Genomic DNA, 21,150 nt, shown 5'->3' with positions numbered 1-21,150 from the left:
TCCCTCTCTATAATTGTATCAAACGATTGAACCGACAAGGTGTTTTTTCAGCATGATGAACAAGACCTCAGCAGGTAAACCGTATCAATTCGTTGTCCAGCCATTTTCAAAAGGTGGTAAAAAAACCACCCCTATAATCCTTATAATATGTAGGTATAGGTACCAGGAAGCTCGTTAATCTTGGATGTGCGACCAAACAAGTACAATGTAATAACTGGTAAGCCACGGCTAACATATTGGAAAACCAGTCCAACGTGACAGGGTTATGTTTATATTAGTATTTTGTAGTTACCTATGGCAGGTATAGGGTAAAGAAAAAGGAGAGCGAGAAGGAGAAGGAAAAGGAGAGAATTTACATAGGAAAAATTTCATAATTCAAAATAGAGTAAAAAATATATTCCAACCTCCACGTTCCATGAGAAATAGCAACACCGTAATAAAGATGTCTCCGAATAACGAACGAGGTTGACAGAATTTTAATTAAAAAGTAACACAGCTACGTGCGGCAACGGCGGGGAGGAGGTAGTTTTATGGCTCTCGTCGTGACAGTTATTTTCGAGAGGGTTCGCCCTTGTATTATTTGTATAAAAAGCCCCGGCCTGCGAAGGGGTACCCAATTAAAAATGACTTTTAAGGTAGTGAAACGACCGTAAAAAAGATTTAATGTTGTTCAAAAACGAATTTATTTAAAAGATATTCTTGTGTGATTTTCAAAGGTTTAACTATCTTGTTAAGCAGCCTGTTAGAGGTTGTATGACAACGGTTTTCGAGATTCTTATATTTATTTATACGAATTTTTTTCACTGATTTGGGTCCACCTGCTTTGGGAGACGGTCGGTAGACAACAAACGTGCCAATTATCTGTGTGAAATAATCGCAAACGGCCAATGGGTGATTCTTATGGAGCAAATCGAATTGAATAAATAATGTATTTTTTTTAGTGTTTTTTTTTTCCTTCGACGCCAAAAGACGCTGGTAATGAGAAAAAAAATCTGGAAAATAATTGAACATTTTCTTCTCTTTTCCTCTGGCAAAAAAAACCATGAGAGCAAAAGCTCAAGTTTCTGATCAAGAATTATGAATTTTTATCTTTCAAAAAAATGATTAACCTAATTAATTTTTTTTTAATTCTCCACTAAAATTGAATTTTTTTGAGCTTCATTTCAAACTATAAGTGTCTCTTCAATGATCGGACCTAAAATCGAAAAATATATTTTGTCAAAGGGTAGGTACCTATTTTGTAATCAAAAAGGTCCACCTTCTGAGAAAATACGCGAAAATTGATGTTTTTCTAACACACAGCGAACCCTACATCTCCTTTAAGGTAGATAAACCTTTTGCTATGGTATAGCGCCATTATTTACCATAATGTCTGAAATTCTTTTATAAATTAAACGTCAAAAGATACCATTTTAAGACGTGTTAAACTGGCCCTAAATCTCAAAAGAACAATACGATATCGGAATGGTTACACAAGTTTTCCTTTACAGGCTTAGAGGCCGTAACGAGTAAATAAAGACGTAGAGATGAGACCTGGGGTTCTGTCGTACATCCTTTCATAATCGAAAATTACGAGCGCAACTTTACAGCAACCGCATCACCATTTCCAGGTAGGTAACTTCTTTTAAATTATCGTTTTAAAATCTCATCCGGGCGTACCTATTTTTTTTTTCAACTCCTTGCGAGTTTGTGAGCTCGACCTAGTGAGTATTTATGCGTAAAAAATTCTTCTCCAGAATGCCTCGGTCACGGATCACTACCGCCTTTGTTCGTCCATGACGCAATCTCTAAGAAATCATGGCCGACTAAAATGTTATCGACGATTTATGGCAACTCGCCCCATGTCACCGGTTTGGATTAAGTTCTCACTTTTGTAAGATACAGATACAGAAAGAGACGAAAAAAATTCATAGAATAAATTACAGCGGGTATAGAGTCGGGATGTGTGAAGGATATTAAACAACGTTGTTGTTGTTGTTGTTGTGTATGCGCGGGGATAAATATATATATTATAAGAAACGTCCTACATAAAAAGAAAATCTGATATGGTATTATGAATCGTCCATTAAAAAACTATTTAATCGAGCGTTGAGAAATGATGAAAAAACCATTAATTTCAAAATAGAGGGACAGGACTTGTAAAGGCATTTTCCTACATGTGGCAATTTCGACATTCGCACGTTATAATATCGTGGTGGCATTTATACAGGGTGTCCTATCAAAAATCTGTTACACTTGATGTTTAGTTTGGGTATAGTGATGAAGTGTGAAGAAACAGAAAATTTAATATGAAAACTACTTACTCACCTACTTTTGGAGAATCGATTCCGACTTTTTATCAAAGTTTGAAGAATGTAAAAAGTAAGTACTTCAAAAAATGAATTTGAGAAAGTGCTATAAGTGGGCAATTTGCTTAATGCCACAATTTCGAATGATCTGAGAAGTGTAATCATGCAAACGTTGGAAAATTATTAATTGAAAAATCTTAATTTTTACTTGGAAAAAAAATAAGAAGAAAAAGAAATTGATCAAATTGAAGAATAATTTTTTACGAGGTGGATTTTTCAAAGTGGATACTTATATGGCAATTACCAACTAAGAGCCCTAACTTTTCTCGCTCAGTAACTTATTTTACACTTTTTTTTTTTTTTTGCTGAGATATGAAGACACCCTATACTATTAAATAGCTTAACAAAAATCATCTATGCTTACAAATGGAAAACTGAGGTTTCTATGGGGGTTCAAATTCTCCAAAATAGTACAAAAATTGCCTAAATTGATAAAAAAAATCAAATGACCAGCTTCATCTCCAAAAAAACAAATTTTTGGTTAAATACAAACCTAATTTTTCACCAGACATAAGTGAGAAAAGGTGTAGCAAACGTTTTTTTGAAAAAAATCCAAAATTTATTCTGTTTGGAAATGTGCAAATGGGCGGCCAGAACTTTAAAAACCCTAATTTCAAGTCATTCAAATTGCCATGGAGTATTTTGGAATCCACTTTCAACATGAATGAGAAAAAAATGTAGGGGTCGACTGTTTTCATAAAGAGATCCATAAATGCCTCGGTCATATTCTCGCCACCATCGTATTCAAAAAGCCACTTCTAGTAGCAAAAAAAAAAACAGTGTATTTTTCGACATTTTATAATATTTTTTGAAAAAATTGCACCATCTCCCCCTCAAAAAGCACTATTTTCTCTGCTCAAGTCAAAATTGAGCCTTCAAAAGTGATAGTAATTTTTGAATGTAGTATGAAATGAGGTTTTTCGGAATAAGAACTCGCCATTCAGTTTTATCGTCAATTTATGCTATTTTTAGATTATTTTGAGAACTTCAAAACCTCGTAGGATCTTTGGTTTTCCATTTGGGGGACTAAAATTTTTTGAGAGGCACACAAGGGATTCCTCCGCTTTAAAAAAACGAAAATCTGAGTCTTTGAGAGATTTTAAAATCAAAGACTTGAGGTACCTCTACCTACCTAACTATCCTACTAATTTTTTTTTCAAGAGATCATCTTAACATGACCCCAGCTATCTGAAGTCATTTCAAATTCCAAGATTTCATATGGAAAAAGGAACGAAAAAAATTATATTTAAAATCATTTCGTTTTCAGAGTCCTCAACTTTTGGCTTTTGAAATTTCGAAGCAAAAGCTTAGATATTTGACCCTTAAATTTTTCAACATGAAAAAAATTTACATTGATAATCTAAAATTCGCGTGCATTTTTTTTTGGAAAAATTTCAAAATTCATAAATGGTCCAGGTGTCTTTCTAGGTGAATTGGTACTTTATTTTCAAACTCTAATCTTTAAATGCCAAAAATAAAATATAAAGAAGTAGGTAAATGAATTGTTTGGTATTTTTTTTTTCAGGATTTTCTCACGCAATCTGAGAGAGTAAAATTGTCTGTGATCATTTCAAAATGGTACTTAAGCATTTTTTTAAAATTTGAAATGTACCTTTATGAAAGATTTACTTTTCCAACTTTCAAGTTGGTTTGAAAAATCCAAAAAACGTACCTGGAATTTAAAAAAATAGGTAGGTAGGTACCTACCTACAGGGTGCCCAGAAATATCGAGCACCCCTAAAAAAGTTTTCTACTAAAATACTTTGATTATGGTCACTGTGAATGATAATAATGATAGCACATGATTGGTTGTTGGACTGGAGAGATAACATTCCACCAATCATATGCATCTATTTCACGTTGCCAACCTATATTTTTAATGAAAAACTTTCTTTGGGGTGCTCGATATTTCTGGGCACCCTGTATGTATATTTTCAACAAAAAAAAAATGATCCAGTACCCAAAAAATTACCTACAATTTTTCCAGTTTTTTTTACATTTTTTTTAAAAAAAGGAGAAAAATACATATGAAATTATTTTTTTTAAAAACTGACCATTTTAACACTAAGACCATCAGAAGCGATTTTTTAAATTGCTCCTCTTTCCTTTTTCAGAAATCACAAAATCTTGAAAAAATTGTTCATATTTTGTAAAATTAAAATTTTTGGATTTGTAAAAAAAAGAGTTGAGTAAACAAATTACAATTTTTGGTACCATCGTTTTAATTATCCTATATAGGAAAAAATTGGGAAAATATCATTTTTCAAGCACCCTGAAAACTGATAAAAATAAGAAATTGTACCAGACAGTCAAATTGGTCAGAAAATAACCCATATTCAGGGAACAATTTTCAAAAAAAAATCTATGCCTTCATAAAAATATTTTTTTTTTAAATTTAAATTTTTTGCTTTTTATATCTTGTTAAGAACCGAAGATATAGATTCTTTACTGGACCAACTGATATTCTGAAAGCCACCCAGATAAGCGTCCTATTCATAAAAAGCTATAATATTCCTTATACCCTCATTCATACCCAAATCTCAATTCACATGCACACTTAACAGACATTTGATAGTTACACCCTGTATAGTATTTCCGCAGATGTAGATCAACAGAACCTAACACGTATTCAACCTACCTACAATAATAGCTATAAAATGAAAAGATTAGGCCCATAAAGCTCTGCGTGCCGTCCATATACCATTATCTACACATAGTTATACCTACTACAGAGTAAATAAAAATAAAAATACAATTAAAGAAAGCCATAAAACTCGAATAATGCTACCACACTATACCGTATCGATATAACAAGCCGATTTCGATTTGTTTGCTCAACGAATGAATGTCTCATAAAAATGATGTTACTATTGGTTACTTCGCGATGACGCCCGAATCCTATTCAACAACGTGCAAATATACGAATCTTTTTTCCTACACAGGTATAGGTAGTGAAAGCTTTATTTAATATTAAAACGCATTTAATATTCTAGTTGACTTTTTTTTTGTTGTTGTCTTCAAGGTTCAAGTTTTGAGAGAAAAACGTAGGTAATTTTTCTTTTATAAAAGGCTACGCAATTTTAATGAAGTAAAAATCGATGTGACATAAGTCTCCGTGGTCGCAGCAGTCGCCTTGTAAAGAGCATAAGACAGAGGTGTTGTTTAAGTTGCAGCCTTGTAATTCTACAGGCGAAAAGTAACTCGGTGAAAATATGGCGAGTTTTCAAATGTCGTCCTTTTAAATTCACGCGCCCGTTTTCAGTTTCTACCAATTAATATTTTACAAAGAAAATGGTGTAATTTTATCAAATATTTACATACTTCGTAATGAGATCTTCGGCCGGTTTTCTTTTTCACGAATGTAGGCATCTGGAACAGATGAAAAAAAAATCCTTTTAGCGTGTATATTCGAGTTTTTTACAACTATATAAATTGATATAAAAAATTGTGAAATTGTTTCAAATGCAGATGTAATGTTCTCTAGGTACAATTTTTATCATATTTTTGGGGATAGTTTTGCTCACGAGAGTAAAATGTAGAAAATTTGAGAAAAATGCTCCCATTTACTGAGCTAACACAATAAAAATCCTAAACAAAGAAATTAAATTTTCTGATATTTTGACGAGTATGTACGAGGCGAAACTATATACGAATAAGGGGACAGATAGGATGGTGTAGCCCATTATTATATTAATAATGATCTAAACGATGGGAAACTACATACTACATTTTCATTTCAACTCATTTCAGAAATGAGTAAATTTCGCCATCTGTATAAAGTATTATGACATTTAAACCCTATGACCCTAAAAATAGCACTTATTTTAAATAGGCTACAGTGAAATTATCATCATTTCATACCACACAACACATTGATAATACTTATCTCGTATAGGCTTATGAATGGAATCGTCAAAATATGTAGCCAATATTTTGAAAAGAGCAATCCCTTTCAAAATATTATTGTTGGATGTCTATTTTTTCTATCAAATTTCATTATTATTTCAAGTGTGTATATTTTCGTCGCTTAAAACTCAGATTTTCCCCTCAAAGAAATCATAGATGATTCCATAAGGTACCATCTGCCATTACTTACTGCCAACATTCCGAACACTGAACGAAGTTGAGTAAAGTTAATACCCACAACAAAATCAAACCAGTTAAAATAGATCACCTTACTCGAACATAAAACAAGCTCAAAATCCCACACACATTTCCGAATTTGAATTTTCTTTCAACGAATTACGTACCTATACAGCTGTACCTATACCTCGCAGAGGAAAAAAAACAACAATGCTGAATGATTTTACATCGAAAGCCAACACAATCTATAAATTTCCATCGGAAACGTCGAAATTTATCGAATACCTATTAAAACGCGAATTTAATTAGTTTCTTGTAGGTATTTTGACAAACAAGCTGATCGAAAGTCGAAACATGAAAAATAACCGCATATCTTCAAAGGCAACGAGTAATACCGGTTTTAGACTATGGAAAAGAATTTTTTATGAACGCGTTTGTGTGTGTGAGATACCTACTCGTAGATGTATGGATTTTTATGAGCTTTGAATTTTCAATCAGTGCATAATAAGTATAGGCGTCGATTTGGTACTTTCTTGGTATCACTAAATAGTTGCAAAAAATCCACAATCAGAGTACTAATAAATTTTACAGTTTTCCAAGTATAAGGAGATAGGCTTATGTAACTCAAGGTTATGATAAAGATCATCTTTACCACTCCCGGAATGAATAATACGATTCTATGTTTTATATGTTACCTACCTATAAGACGTATACACATAATATTCTTCAAGAACTGATGAATTTCTGAATTGAGTGGACAAATTACAGCCCACAGCGGCTTGGAATAAAATGTAAAATTGTGGGATATTTTGTTAAACCTGTCTTTCCACCCTCCATTCTGTTCTACGAGTATTTAGTTTAAGTCTCAATACGAGCTTCATCGATCTTTATGAAAAATTGTCTTTGCCATCATTTGAAAAATTCTCTGGAGAATTTTCAAACTTCAGTTCAAAGAAATTTCAGATAAAATTTTAATAAACAATCAAAAACATCAAAAACTAAAATCATGCGCTTTCAAAAAAAAAAAAAAAAAAAAAAATGCAACAGCTAGTTAATATTAAATGACAGATTTTTCAGTTTATGAAAAAGAAAATCCTAGAATTAAAAAAAAAAAAAAAAACAAAAAAAATGTTTCCAACGAGAGTTTGAACTGAAAAAATCCAATTAAGTTCACACAGGAAAATTTAAGCTATTCTTGGTCTGTAATAGGTACCTACGAACACATTCCCTACTTTTTAAAAAAAGTTTTTAAAAGTTGGACATAAGTAAAGCAGGCTACACGAAAACAATTTCTGAGATCATTAGGACATTCTGGTGATTTTTTTCACCATAGATTCACCTTTTAAAAAATCCAAAACATACCTACTTGGTGACTTCTGGTGAATCTGTCACCTGGAGTCACCAGGATTCACCAAGGAGTCACCAGACATTCGAAAACAATTTATAGGGTCAGGAGGGTGTATTCTGGTGTACTTTTCACCATAAATTCAGCTGGAAAAAAGTCGAAAAATCACCTGGTGACTTCTGGTGAATCTGTCACCAGAAGTCACCCGAATCACCCAAGGAGTCACTGAGTACTAAAAAAAATTTTAAAAGGTTCTGAGGACAACCTCGTGATTTTTTCATCATTAATTCACCGGGAAAAAAGTCAGAAACTCACTTGGTGACTTCTGGTGAATTTGTCACCAGAAGTCACCAGAATCCACCAAGAAGTCACCAGAATCCACCAAGGAGTCACCAGGCATTCAAAAAAAAATTCAAAGGCTTTGAGGGCATCTTCGTCATTTTTTCATCATAAAAACACCTCAAAAAAGTCAAAAACACACCTGGTGATTTCTGGTGAATCTGTTACCAGAAGTCACCAAAATCCATCGAGGAGTTGTACCGGTAGGGGATGCGCCCGCAGCTTCCACCTAGAGGGAAGTTGTGTTCCTGTCGGAGTGGCAGCACTGCTTACGAGTAGTGCACTCTATCGAAGTAGTTCAAGATGCGCCACTCCGAGCTCCGAGCTTTGAAAGCTCGCTAGGTATATTTTCACTGGTGCTAGCGTAAGGTAGCAAGTTCAGAGCTTCCGCTTGTAGTCGATACTACAAGTGTATTTTATTCAATAATGTGTAGTGTATTTTATTATAAATCTTCGCGTGTGTTATACCAGAGAAGTGAATAAAATATTACGAACATTTAGCGGTCTTATGATCATTTATGAGGTGTCTCAACATCACTGCAATTTGATATCTTTCGCAAGGATATCGGGCAAGTTTAGGTTCCCTGGGCTTATTATATGCACGCTGGTCTTGACGACGTCTCCCTCAAAGTAAAGACGTCCCAAACCACCACATATTTGGCGCCCAAGCGTGGTTCTCTAACCCAGGGCTTTTCAAAATTGCATTTATTGCAATATTTAGGCGCAAGCAGAGACGTTTTAGTCGAAAACGAGGCACACCGCGTGTTCTCAGGCCTAGCCTACAATTGCGCTCGTAAGACGCAAATTGCAATTTATTGCACCGGAAACTAGTTTTTCATTTGAGGTTTCACCTCACAGAGACGATTCGAAGAAATCGCGAATTTTTTTTTATCGTTTATTCGGAAAAATTTCGGTCCAATTTGGTCAACCAGGCGACCAATCAGTCAACCAGGCGACTGCAACGATCAACCAACGGTCAACTTGGCGACCGCAACGTTCATCAGAACAGGTACGTGAGATTTTATTCTCGAAAAAATCGCGAAAAAGTGTCGAAAATCGCGTAAGAAATAAAGCTTTCATACCAAGTTCGACAAGCTTTGGTTTGGAAAAACCGAGCACAGTTGAACAAGCTCGACACGAAAGCTCAAGGTCAAGCGCCGAACGTTGTAAAAGCTTGTACCACGTACCTGAAACAGAGAAGTTACAACTTCGATAATGGCTACGAATAATTTTGAATATTTATCGGATGAATTTCTCGAATTATTACCTGAACGGATGCGACGACTATATGAGATGACGGCTGACCATAATTCTCCAAATCCTGGAATTGACAGTTCGCGACGATCCAGTTTTCCATCGATTAACTTGGATACACGTGTGACACAATTGCGACCTGAAATCAGAGAATATGACAGCGACGGCGTAAATCAGAGATGTTTAAATGAAAATCAGAGATGTTTAAATGAAAATCAGAATAACGGTAAAAAGCAGCTGAGACGTTCGACCAGAAATGCTGCGAAAGATGCTGATTTTGGACGCCGTGAACAACTAGGAATTCAAAAAACGCCTAAATCGAAGCCAACCAAAATTAGAGATCGAAAATTATTGCGCAGCCTGCACGAGAATATTTTAGATCAGAGAAGGGAATGGCGAAGTGCTGAAGTTCAGATCGATTCCCAGGAATATCAGGAAGCACTCGAGGATGGTGATTTGGATTTTCTAAAAACTGACTTAGACAAAATAGATGCGAATGGTGCTGATGAAGCTGTAGCTGGGAGCAGTGCACTACTGTCAGGATTCGAAAATCCTGATGCATCGATAAACCAAAATGAACTGGAATATGAACTCGAAGATGAAATAAACCGATCAGAGAGATGTTTAAAAAATATTGCTGAATCCAAAATGGCCCAAATTTGCAGTTTTGATCCTGTGAATTTTGAGAAGAAAATTGATTTGAAAATTGAGAAAAAGCCTGATGAGCAATATCCAGCGTCATTGTCTCAGGACGAGTTAATTTTTCGAAAATGGGCCTATGCTGCATCTGATAATCACGATAAAAATGAAGATACCATTAGTAGTCGAGTAATTGACTCTGAAAAGGCGATTTCAAAAACCAGAGATGATGTAGGTCACCTATATCTCGAGCTACGTGCTCAAATGGCCAGAATGAAATCAGATCTCAAAAAAGATCACGAGAAAAAGATCAATGATCTAAGATCAGAAATGAGAACAACCTTCAGAGCCTACAAGCAAACTACTGACCATGTACTCACCTCTCACGTGCTCATTATGAATAAAATGAAAGAAAGAAATATGTACATGAGTAACCTGATGCATCAGATCCAAATGCAGTATTTGGAAGATCAAGAAAATATGCAGATCGAAAGAGCGGAGTATTTATCATGGAAAGACCACGTTGACGGTTTCATAGCAGAGCTTCATGATCCAGAAGAACCACCCTACCAGCCCCCTGTTGTGCCCACAGTTGTGCACAACGTAAACAGTATCAATGCCGATAACACTGCCAGTCGCAGCAGTGTAAATCCAGGCAAAGGCGCAGATCTTTTCCAAGGAAGGAGAGGATCTAGAGATCGATCAAGGTCCCCCGCCCCCTACAGGGGCAACACTGATAACGACAGCCGCAGTAATGAGAGATGTGGTAACAACGGTAGCAGTAACAATGGCTATCGTACAATAGATAACAGACCAAATCGCGATAGATCATCTTCAAGAGAATCACGATCAAACAGAGATGATAGAAACAACGATCGAGATCATCGAAATGATCGAGATAGCAGAGATTACCGAAACAACGATCGAGATAACAGAGATAATAGAAATAACGATCGAGGCAGCCGTGATCGACGTGATAGCTACAATGATCGACGAGATAGCAGAAATGATCGAGATAACAGAGATGATCGAAATAGCGACCGAAGCAGCGATTATAACAACAACAATCGTAACAGCTTCGACGGCAGTAGCAACAGTAATAACCATAATCGTGACAACCGAGATGATCGACGAAATGATCGACGCGATGATCGAGCGAATGATCGAAACAGAAATGACGATGATCAAGAAGTACAGATTGATCCTAGATGGATTCAGGCAGAATGTGAGCAGCAAAATAACCCCCCAGAACGCAGATTAAATTATAGAATCAGGTTTGGAAATTCAAATTTCAACATAAGACCAGACAGATTGCGTGAATTTGGGGTAAGGTATTCGGAAGAGAACAAGTACCAAGTTTACAACTTTTTGCACCGATTTGAAAGACGCATGCAGCCATACCAAGTATCCCAAAGTCAGTACTGCGATGCCCTAATGGTCCTAATTGATGATAAGCTGATTCATATGGCACCTTGGAAAGATTTGCAAGAAAACAACACTGATTATTATCAATTGAGAAAAGATTTCATCGATTGTGCTTGGGGTCCTCAGAGACAAAATGAGGCTAGAAATCACTTCAGAAATATGCCAGTGTGTAAAACATCCTCGACCACACAATGTTCAGAATTGATGATATGGCTAAAAGTACTCAAAACTACGAACTCACCATTCGAGGATATTATTATGTTGATATACTACAAAATGACACCCAGTCTCAGACCTCGTTTCACTGAGATTGAATTGCAAGATATCAACATTTTCGAGAAAAGACTGAATGGAATGACTCGCGTTGAAGAGTTTGCTCAGAGACCACCTGAACCAGAAAGGCCTGCTACTCAGGCTCGAAATGTGCAACAAAGATCAGAGAATCGTCGATCCAGTTTTGGCGGCACTGATAGGCGCTCCAACTCATACACAGTGCGGAATAACACCAATGAAAACAAAAGTGAGCGCACAACTGACAAGTATAAAAAGCCGAGTTACGATAAAAACAAAAGTCAGCCCAAATCAGAGACTACCAAAACTTACCAAAAAGACAGAAAAGATGAGTCTAAGTATAAAAAACCGAAGGAAAAGACACATGGTGTTAATCAAATAAATAAGGAAGAAACACCATCAGAGAATGAAAGCTCAGAGGAGCAACAATCCCCCCCTACCTCACCTGAGGGATCAATTGATTCAGCAGGATTGCCGTCGGGAAACGAGTAGCTGACGCGTGCAAATTAGCACAAGTGGAGCAATTCCATGAGCTACCACAAGAAGAGTTTGAACTCATTGGAGATTCACTCGCAGTATTTTTAGCAAATATAATACCACGACGAAGGCCTGAAATCACTCAGCCTTATCTCAAAGAACAGATCAACATCAGCGATCTGAAAACAGCCATCAGAGCAGCCACCTTTACGAAGAAAAAAGCCATTATATCACTGGCTCAATATGAACTGAACTACTCAGACATGGCTTCGAGTGTTGTGAAAAAATATGCAGTGCAGATTATGGAGAATTTAAAGCAGAAAGGATTTGAAAAAATTATTTTGCTGTTTCCACTGGTAAAGCCAAAAACTTCTGCAAGTAATCCAGTATCGATGGACAAGTACTTTGCATACAGAAGAGCGCTAGAGTCACTGGAAGATGATGTTGTGTCATTTTGGTGGTCTCCTGCTGCCTTATTTTTGGACTTGAAAAGAGACTCACAAGATCGGTCTAAGCGTCAATTTCGAGTTGATAAAGATTACAACATGATGCCAGTGATGCATAAATTCCATTTAAGCAGAAAAAATGGCAGATATTATCCAAGATTTGCACGCAAAACAGAGTTGTTCCAAGAGATGGATAAAATGTACAATTACGATTGGCATCAGAAGAAACCTCCTGAGAATGGCACTGAGCAACATGGCACTCAGACTGAAGAGAGTAGAGAAGTTGTAACTGAGGAAGATGGCTTGCAATATGAAGTAATAAAGAAGAAAACTCTGATCGAAAAGAAAAACTCAGACATTCCTAAAAACATTGAAAAGGAAGTCGCTGATGCTGTAAAGAAAATAGAGAAGTTAAAAAAGTTCATGAAACCTCAAGTGCTCCATAAGCTACTCAACAAGATAGGAATCCCCTCCCCTCATGAGGAGGAACGAAACTTATCAGAGACGTTGCAAACACCTGCTAAATCTGCTGGGGCATCAGAGAAGTTAAAAATAACAGTCAATCACGTGACTGGGGCAACGCCTGAGCCCCCCAACACAACTCAGAGTGCACAACCGACAGCAGGAACTTCAATGAATTCAATCCAGCAACCTCTTACACCTAAACCATCGCTGCGCAGAGAGGAAATTGAGGCTCGAGTGAGAGAGCAAATCCTCAGAGAAAAAGACAAATTTGACACGTGTGTAGTGCCACTTACGATGGATGGCACCACCTATCCAGCGCAGCTCGATACCGGGGCAACCCCTAATGTCATATCAGAAGAAACTGCAAACATCCTGCTCAGAGATCACTATGATAGCGTTCAGTATATCATGCTAAAAAAACCTATTGTGTGCTGTTTGGCTGATGACTCAAAGGTAGAGACATACAGATATGTGATTGTGCCAAAACTCAAATTTGGAGAATGCGAGCTCAAAATTCCATTTTACATTATGAAAGGGTGTAACCAGACTTTTATAATTGGTACCAAAACCATGAAGGTACTTGGAATTAAGACTGATGTGGAAAATAAAAGAGCCACGTGCTGCCCTCCAGGCCAAGAGAAGATTGAAACACTCAACTTTATGACTGAGGAGGAGTACAAGAAGAAGATTACACTCAGACGAATCAGAGTAAAGAAAAAGAGCGTTGAGCAAATTGATTGCATATCCAAAAGAGCCAACACAGCTGATAAGTATCAGGAAATGGAGCCTGAAGATGTGGACGATGGTCCAGAGATATTTTTGGAAACACTGAAATCAGATTTGGAGCAAGCCGTAAATGAAGAAACCATTACGAAGAAACAGGCTAAAAAAGCATTTGACATACTCAAAGAATTTGCCTGTGTGTTCAGCAAGTATCCTGGAAAATGGACAGGACCGCCGATGAAATTGAGATTCAAGGATCCCAAGAATATCAAAAGATTCCATGGTCCGAAGTATACTCCATCTAATAAACAGATGCCACTGGTGAGAGAAGCTCTCAGAGTGATGATAGCAAAAAAGATCGTTGAACCTTCGACCTCACCCTACATTAATGCTCTAGTAGCAAACATCAAGAAAAATGGCGAGGTGAGATTATGCTTGAATCCTATGGAATTGAACCCTATACTCGAAAATGACTATAATGAAGCTCCATTGCTTGATAGAATTATAACAACAGACGGACGTGCCAAAATGTACTGTTGCCTGGATTTTGTGGCAGGATTTTGGCAGATGGTGCTACATGAAGCATATAGGAAGTATTGTGCTTTCATAGTAGATGGAGAAGTCCACCAGTTTATAAGGGTGCCATATGGATTGAAAGTGTCATCTGCATTATTTGTGAAAATGATAAACACCATCATGAAGGCAAAAAAAGGCAGAACGAAGTACGTAGACGATGTGCTACTCAAGGCAATGACTTTCGAAGAGATGATGGAATTACTGGTTGATACACTGAAAATAATCAGAGATAATGGACTTAGGCTCAATCCAAGAAAATCAAAGTTTTTCAAAAAGAGCATCAACCATCTTGGTTTTCAACTCCAGCCTGGGGCAATTTTGAAGCAAAATAAAAAGCTCCAAAAGCTTGATGAATTCAAAAAGAAGCACACCAACAAGAAAGGCGAATTCAAACTCAAAAATGAAAAAGAAGTTATGGCATTTTTGGGAATTGTTGGATTCTACAAGCGCTTCATCGCAGATTATCAACAGCTAGCAGTGCCACTTTATGAAGTGACTCGAAAAGAAAACTTCAAGTGGGGTGAAGAGCAGCAAAATGCATTAGAGATGTTGGAAACTGAGTATTGTAAAGAATTCAAATTAGCCACTCCCATTGATGGTGCAGATTTCTACTTAGAAACGAGTTTTACCCAAGATGCCATGAATGCGGTGGCATACCAGAAAGACAAAGATGGCGTAGATCACGTTGTGCTGTTTGTGAGCAACACGTTTAAAGAGCACCAAAAGAAGTACACAATAATAGAGAAAGAGATGTACTCGCTCGCGAATGCATTAAAAAAGCTCGAAATGTGGCTTCATGGATATACTGTGCACGTCAGAAAGGACATAATGTCAGTGGTGCACCGATTTAACACATTGGCTCAAATACATCGCAAAGCAGCGGCGTGGATAACGCATTTCAACTGTCACGATCTTGTTTATGACCTGCCAAAAAGAGTTGGAAAATGGTGGGATAGACAGGCACCTGAATTGACATTATACAGCACGAATTGGACTCATATGGTGCCACTTGGCGTTGTTTACAAAGATTTGGTCAAGGAGCAGTTGATTGATTGTCTTAAGAGGCTGGACTTGTACCAAAACAGAGATGAAAATTGGTCAAAAGTCATTCGAAGACTTCAAGCAGACGAGATTGACATGACTTCTAAGCAAAGAAAAGCGAAGAAACAGCTCGAGAAAAAATATGTCATTTTGGAAGAAGAAGAGGGTGTCAAAATACTGCATCGAATCAGAGAAGATGGATCTAAAGTGCCATGCATGCCTGATGAGTTGTATAAAGATACCATAATGTACTTACATGAAGAATATGGTCATGTGGGAGCTGCCAAAATAGACTCGATATTTCGACGCATGTATTATTCGCCAAATGTGCCAAAATCTGCCAAATTGGCTACAAGCGAATGTCTCGATTGCAAACACAATAAGAACTTTGGGCAGAAAAAGAAGCTAGAGTATGCTCAAATTGAGTCTTATGGCATAGCAGATGTCTTGTCAGCTGACCTAATTGGCCAGATCGCTAACAAAGCCAAGGACCCAAAATACATGCTAGTAGTAAAGTGTGTATTCACAGCCAAAGTGTGGCTCAAAACCCTGATTGTGGCTACCAAAGAAGAGGTCTCAAAAGCGATGAAAGAGATACTCGAAGAAATAAAGAAAATGGGGCACAAGGTGCGCAAAGTGATCACTGACAATGGTACTCAATTTGTAAGTGATACCTGGAATGAATTACTCAAATCCTATGGTGTAAAAATTGGCCACACCACCAAGTATAATCCACAATCAAGCTTAGTGGAAAGAACAATGAGAATAATTGGCGACAGGCTGAGAGTAAAAATCAACCAATCAGCTGAGGACTTTGATTATACTCATCATGGCTGGCACAAATATGCCAAACAGGTGGAAAATGAGATAAATAATACACCTACCGAATTCGGAGTGAAGCCAAATGAAGTTTGGGGAATTCCTGATAACTTGGCTCAAGATTTGCCAGTGCCTAACATTGGAATAAATGCCAAATTTGAATTGAGTAAATTACGAGAAGAGCAACGTGCCAACAATGTTCCATCCATAACATCAGAAGAAGCTCTAAAACTCAAAATGGACCCAAAAAAGCTCATTGTTGATAAGAAAGGATTTGTCTGGGTAGCTGTGGACGGAGCTTGCTCCCAAAATGGTACGGATGAAGCAATAGCGGGTATCGGAATCAGTTGGACACCTAGTGGAGACTTTAATGTTTCGGAAAGAGTTGTGCACCCAGAATACAAAAATTCAAATAATTTGGCAGAAATCATTGCGTTGATAAAAGCGATGGAAATTGCCCTAAATAACCAGATAGAGAAGCTCAAAGTATTTTCGGATTCCAACTACTTGGTCACTGCAGTAAATCACAATTCAAAGAGATGGGTAGAAAATAACTGGAAAAATACCAACAAAAAGCCAGTTCATCACAAAGCAGCGTTTCAGCAGGTCATTGAAGTCTCCAAAAAATTCAAGGAGTTCGAGTTGAGACATGTGAGGGCGAGAAAATATGACCATAATAATTTCGTAGCTGACAAATTGGCCAGAAAGGCTGTTTATACTCAAGAAGTGATTGATGAGAATATTGAAAATATGACCCAGCAGCAGGCTTTAGTGAATTTCATTCGCGAAAAAAGAATGCAGCAGAGAATAAATAATGAGGTCGCTTTCAATAAATTACATGGGCCCCCTACCATTTTCGAAAATGGTGAATTGGTCATGTTAACTTCTCATCGTTTGTCATCATATGAAAAAGGACTTTCAAAAAAGCTATTTCAAAAACGCTATGGTCCATATACAGTCGAACAGCATGTGGGTAGCAATTGTTACATGGTCAAAAATGTAGCTGACCCTACCGACGAGCAGATTGTTAATACTCGCCAAATGACGTCATACCTAAATAAAAACCAGTTGGAAGAGCTCAAAAATGACCTAAAGCAGAGATCAAAATTCGACAACAGAGATTTGGTGGAAAAAATCAGAGATTTTTCGAAGAAAGAAACCACAAGTCAAAATGCTGAAATGGAAGAAGAAAATACTGATGAGGAGGAGGTCGATGACCCCAGAGATCCGGAATATTTACCAAGAGGTTCGCGAAAGCAGCCTGAAAAAACTCTGGAAAAAATCCGCCAAAATTGCGAAGCAGAGAGACCTAAAAGAGATGTTACAAAACACGATGCAGAGTTCCGCGAGATAAAAAAGAGATTACGAAAAAAGCTCCCCCCCCCTCCTAGAGAAAAAGCTCAAAGATTGTCTCAAACAAACGTTTCCGGACGAAGATGAGTACAAGGAGAAGAGGGAAGCGGCGCGGGAGAGATATGAAACGCGTTCAAGAACGAAGCAGGTACCTACCAACGCTAAAAGCTCGAACTTGCGAGATAAAAATGCACCGGATGGCCTTGATAATCCTCGTAACAAAAAGAAGCGAAAAAAGACCGTGAATTTTATTCACTTAGAGATGTTGGAAAGTTTCGAACGTGTATATTTTGTGAAAGCTTTCACAAAGTACCAACCCAAGGCCAAGCTAAGTGAGAAATGAGCTTTTGTTGCGTTCAAGGCCAACTACTTTTAGCATATATATAGCTTAGTATGTTTCTATCTCCGAGTGCAACATTTTGATAAGATTATAACTGAGATAATTTAGGTACATTTAATCTAGATAATCCGCCATTTTGTAAAAACTCACCTATTGTTGGGGAAATTTTCGATGCACAACCGTTACAAGCTCTGGCAGTCATTCGTTATATTGATGCTGTACTGTGCAGAGCGGTGTTTTTTCGTCGTCCGTTAGCAGTAGAGAAGTTGAAAAGCTTTCGTGTAATTTTTTGAATAATTGTAGAATTTTTTTTTCGTAATTTTTCGTCGTAAGTTTTCTGAAATTAAGAAGCAGAATATGAGTAAGTTTGTAAATTAAAATTACATTATAATTAGGCAGATTAGACGTGAGAATAGGTACTCACCTCGTGTTCGTCGTTTGAATTTATTTTTTAACAGAGATGGTAAAGATTTGTCCGGTATGCAGCAAAGAGATGCTTTACGGTGAACCGCTCGCCAAAACTCTCAGCTGCGAACACTTGTATCATCGAGAGTGCTTTGTGTCGATGACGACGACGGTGGAAAAAAGCGGCGTGATCCCGATATGTATGACCGAAGGTTGCTTTCACCAACTCCATTCGAAAGAGTGGACCAAATTTGGCATTTCGGCTCCGGTACTTGCCATAGAGGAGAAAATGGCCAGTTTGGTAATCGAAAAAGGTTCCGAGAACCTGGAAATTACTGCACCGATAATCATTTCCTCCGACGACGAATGCGACAAAGAGCCAACGTGGAAGCGAGCCCAACCACAGGTGATGCTGAATGGTGAAGTTTCAATTACATTGGTACCTGCGAAGCCGAAACCTGTAAAAACAAAACCGAAGAAGAAAGTTAGTTTTGCTGCTGAATTAAAAATGGTGGAAAAGAAAACGGCAACGAAACTTCGGCTCGCAAGAAAAAAGAGATGTGTTAAAATAGTGAAGAAAAATGTACCTGATTCAGCTGTGAAGTTCGATCCAGCAAAGCAGTATGGCGATAAATGCACCGTCGTATTGCCAAAGCTTGAGCCATCGGCGCCGATCAAACTCGATAGGTCCAGTTTTCGAATTCCAAAGTTGAACAAAACGAATACCGAAGCTTCCAATGGCGATAATCCAAAGCTCAGCTCTCCGTTGGCTGAAACAGAAAAGAGCAAGGCGAGTTTAGAGACGATTAAAAACCGAGCGGAAATGCTGAAAAAGCTGATGTGAGAAAAGGAAGCACTTACCGAGGATCTTAAGAAGACCCAGCTTCCGCGGGAAAAACCAATCGAAAAACTCCAGCTTCCGGTGGTAGAGGAAACTAGACCGCAGCCAGCAGCTCAACAGCGCCAGATGGAACCAAGTCGCGACCCTCAGCATCCACTTCAGCCTATTGCTGGTCCATCTCCGGCGCAGCGAGTGAGAGAGAAGCGCGATCGTCGACGTGAAGATAAGAGATGTGAAAAAGCGCCGATCAGTCAGATTTTGGATCTCCGCCCATGGTATGTTCCAAACCGGAAGTACGAGAAAACCATTGAAACAGTCGCATCTCCGGTCACTAAAGTTTACTTGCCTGTGAACATTCATAACAAAACCAAATTAATTTTCCAAGAGAAGTTAAAAAGAAATTGGAGGATTCACGAAGATGACGCAAAGTTTATGAAATATCAATTCTACATTGGTCCAGTGCAGGTATACAAATTCAAAGAAACCGGAGAAATGATATTCGGCCTAAACGGATTCTGGCTACTGGGCGACGGCCTGAGCCACGGTGTGATACGCGACAATGTCTATCTCAAAAAAGACATCAGAAGAGCGGTAACGCATTCGCGGTTCACGGGTACCACGATCCCTGCGGGGTATTTGGAGTCCACCATCAGGGAGATGAAAAAGGTACCGCGATGGATGATAATGGCGATTGGACAGGACGACGTAGCCCAGCGGACACTCACTGCATGCCGTGAAGGGATAAAGGCGCTCCTGAGGACGATTGAAAAAAGAGGGGTCGAAAAATTGATCATTTTACCCATAGCGACGTACGAGGGCTGCTCCTCAAAAAGGAGAAAAGTGAACGAATTTCTCCGATATGATGCGAATCGATATTATAGAGGCGCCATATACTACGTACGAGATGCGGAGGCGATCGTTGCTAGATGCCCACCAAAAGGGGCTGTTCGAAAGGCTCAATTTTGTTGCGAAGAGCAACATTTCGAGTTAACGCTAAGTTTACTAAAATTGACCAACGAGATCAGGAGCAGTCGTCGATAAAAAAGAGAAATTTGAAAAAGAAAGATTTTTGGTTGTTTTGTTATTGTTTATAATTTAGTGTATTTACTTGTTTAGAACAGGCGGATTATCTGTGTTTATTTTTATTATGTGTTGTTGCACTCGGAATAAATTATTTTTCATGGTTACTGTTTAATTGTGACTAGATTATTTATTTGACTTTTGTAAATACGTGCAAAGTTTTTTTTTCCTTCCCAAAAAAAATTGAAAAATTCGCGTGAGTGTGCGTTAAGGAATTTTGAACGAGAAATTTTTTCAAAAATAGAGAAGTTCAGAAAATTCAGGTTCGATAAGAGGTCGAGAGAGGCGCGAGAAAGTGCTCAGTTGCGGAAAATGAGAGAAATCGCAACTTTCGAACTTGAAAAATTTGCAACCGGCCAGCTGTTAGTGTACATAGACAAATGTTCCTAGCTGTCCGTGGGAATAGCCAAATGTTCCCAGCTGTGTGTGGGGATAGCGACGAGCGGTTAGCTGTCCGTGATGATAACGCGGAACCAACGCAACACAACACGAGAGAAAACGAACGCGACACGATAAAAAGCCAACGAGAACGCAAATAGAGATGTGAAAACGAGGTACTTACTTCAGCAGAGATAAGATAAACAGGATTCCAGCTCCAGCTCCAAACAAACGATTTCCAGATCGAAAAAGCACCACTGTACTGGTAACAGAGAAAAACGGAAAAGATCAATAGTGAATATGAGCAGAAAATAAAACGAAAAACCAACTCACCTGCGTCACGAAATGCTGGACAGTACAGTAAAGTACTCGACGGGCTCCTGAGGATTTGGACCAACCTAAAGAAGAAGAAAAACGAGTCACCTGGTCTCTTTAGACGTAATTGTGTTCATCGCCGTTGTAAATCCACAGCAAGAAATCAA

At 37.9% G+C, this 21,150-nt stretch overlaps 1 long non-coding RNA gene across 1 annotated transcript in view; it reads right to left on the bottom strand.

Moving 5' to 3' along the window:
* LOC135844908 (uncharacterized) overlaps nucleotides 1–21,150 on the bottom strand; it is a 613,622-nt gene that overhangs the window by 125,476 nt on the left and 466,996 nt on the right. Inside the window, exon 7 of the long non-coding RNA XR_010558666.1 lies at nucleotides 5,670–5,717. This is a non-coding gene — a long non-coding RNA (uncharacterized LOC135844908). The remainder of the gene's footprint in view (nucleotides 1–5,669; nucleotides 5,718–21,150) is intronic.

This window comes from Planococcus citri, chromosome 4 (assembly GCF_950023065.1).
Source record: "Planococcus citri chromosome 4, ihPlaCitr1.1, whole genome shotgun sequence".
NCBI lineage: Eukaryota > Metazoa > Arthropoda > Insecta > Hemiptera > Pseudococcidae > Planococcus > Planococcus citri.
This window is presented reverse-complemented; position numbering and strand designations above follow the sequence as displayed.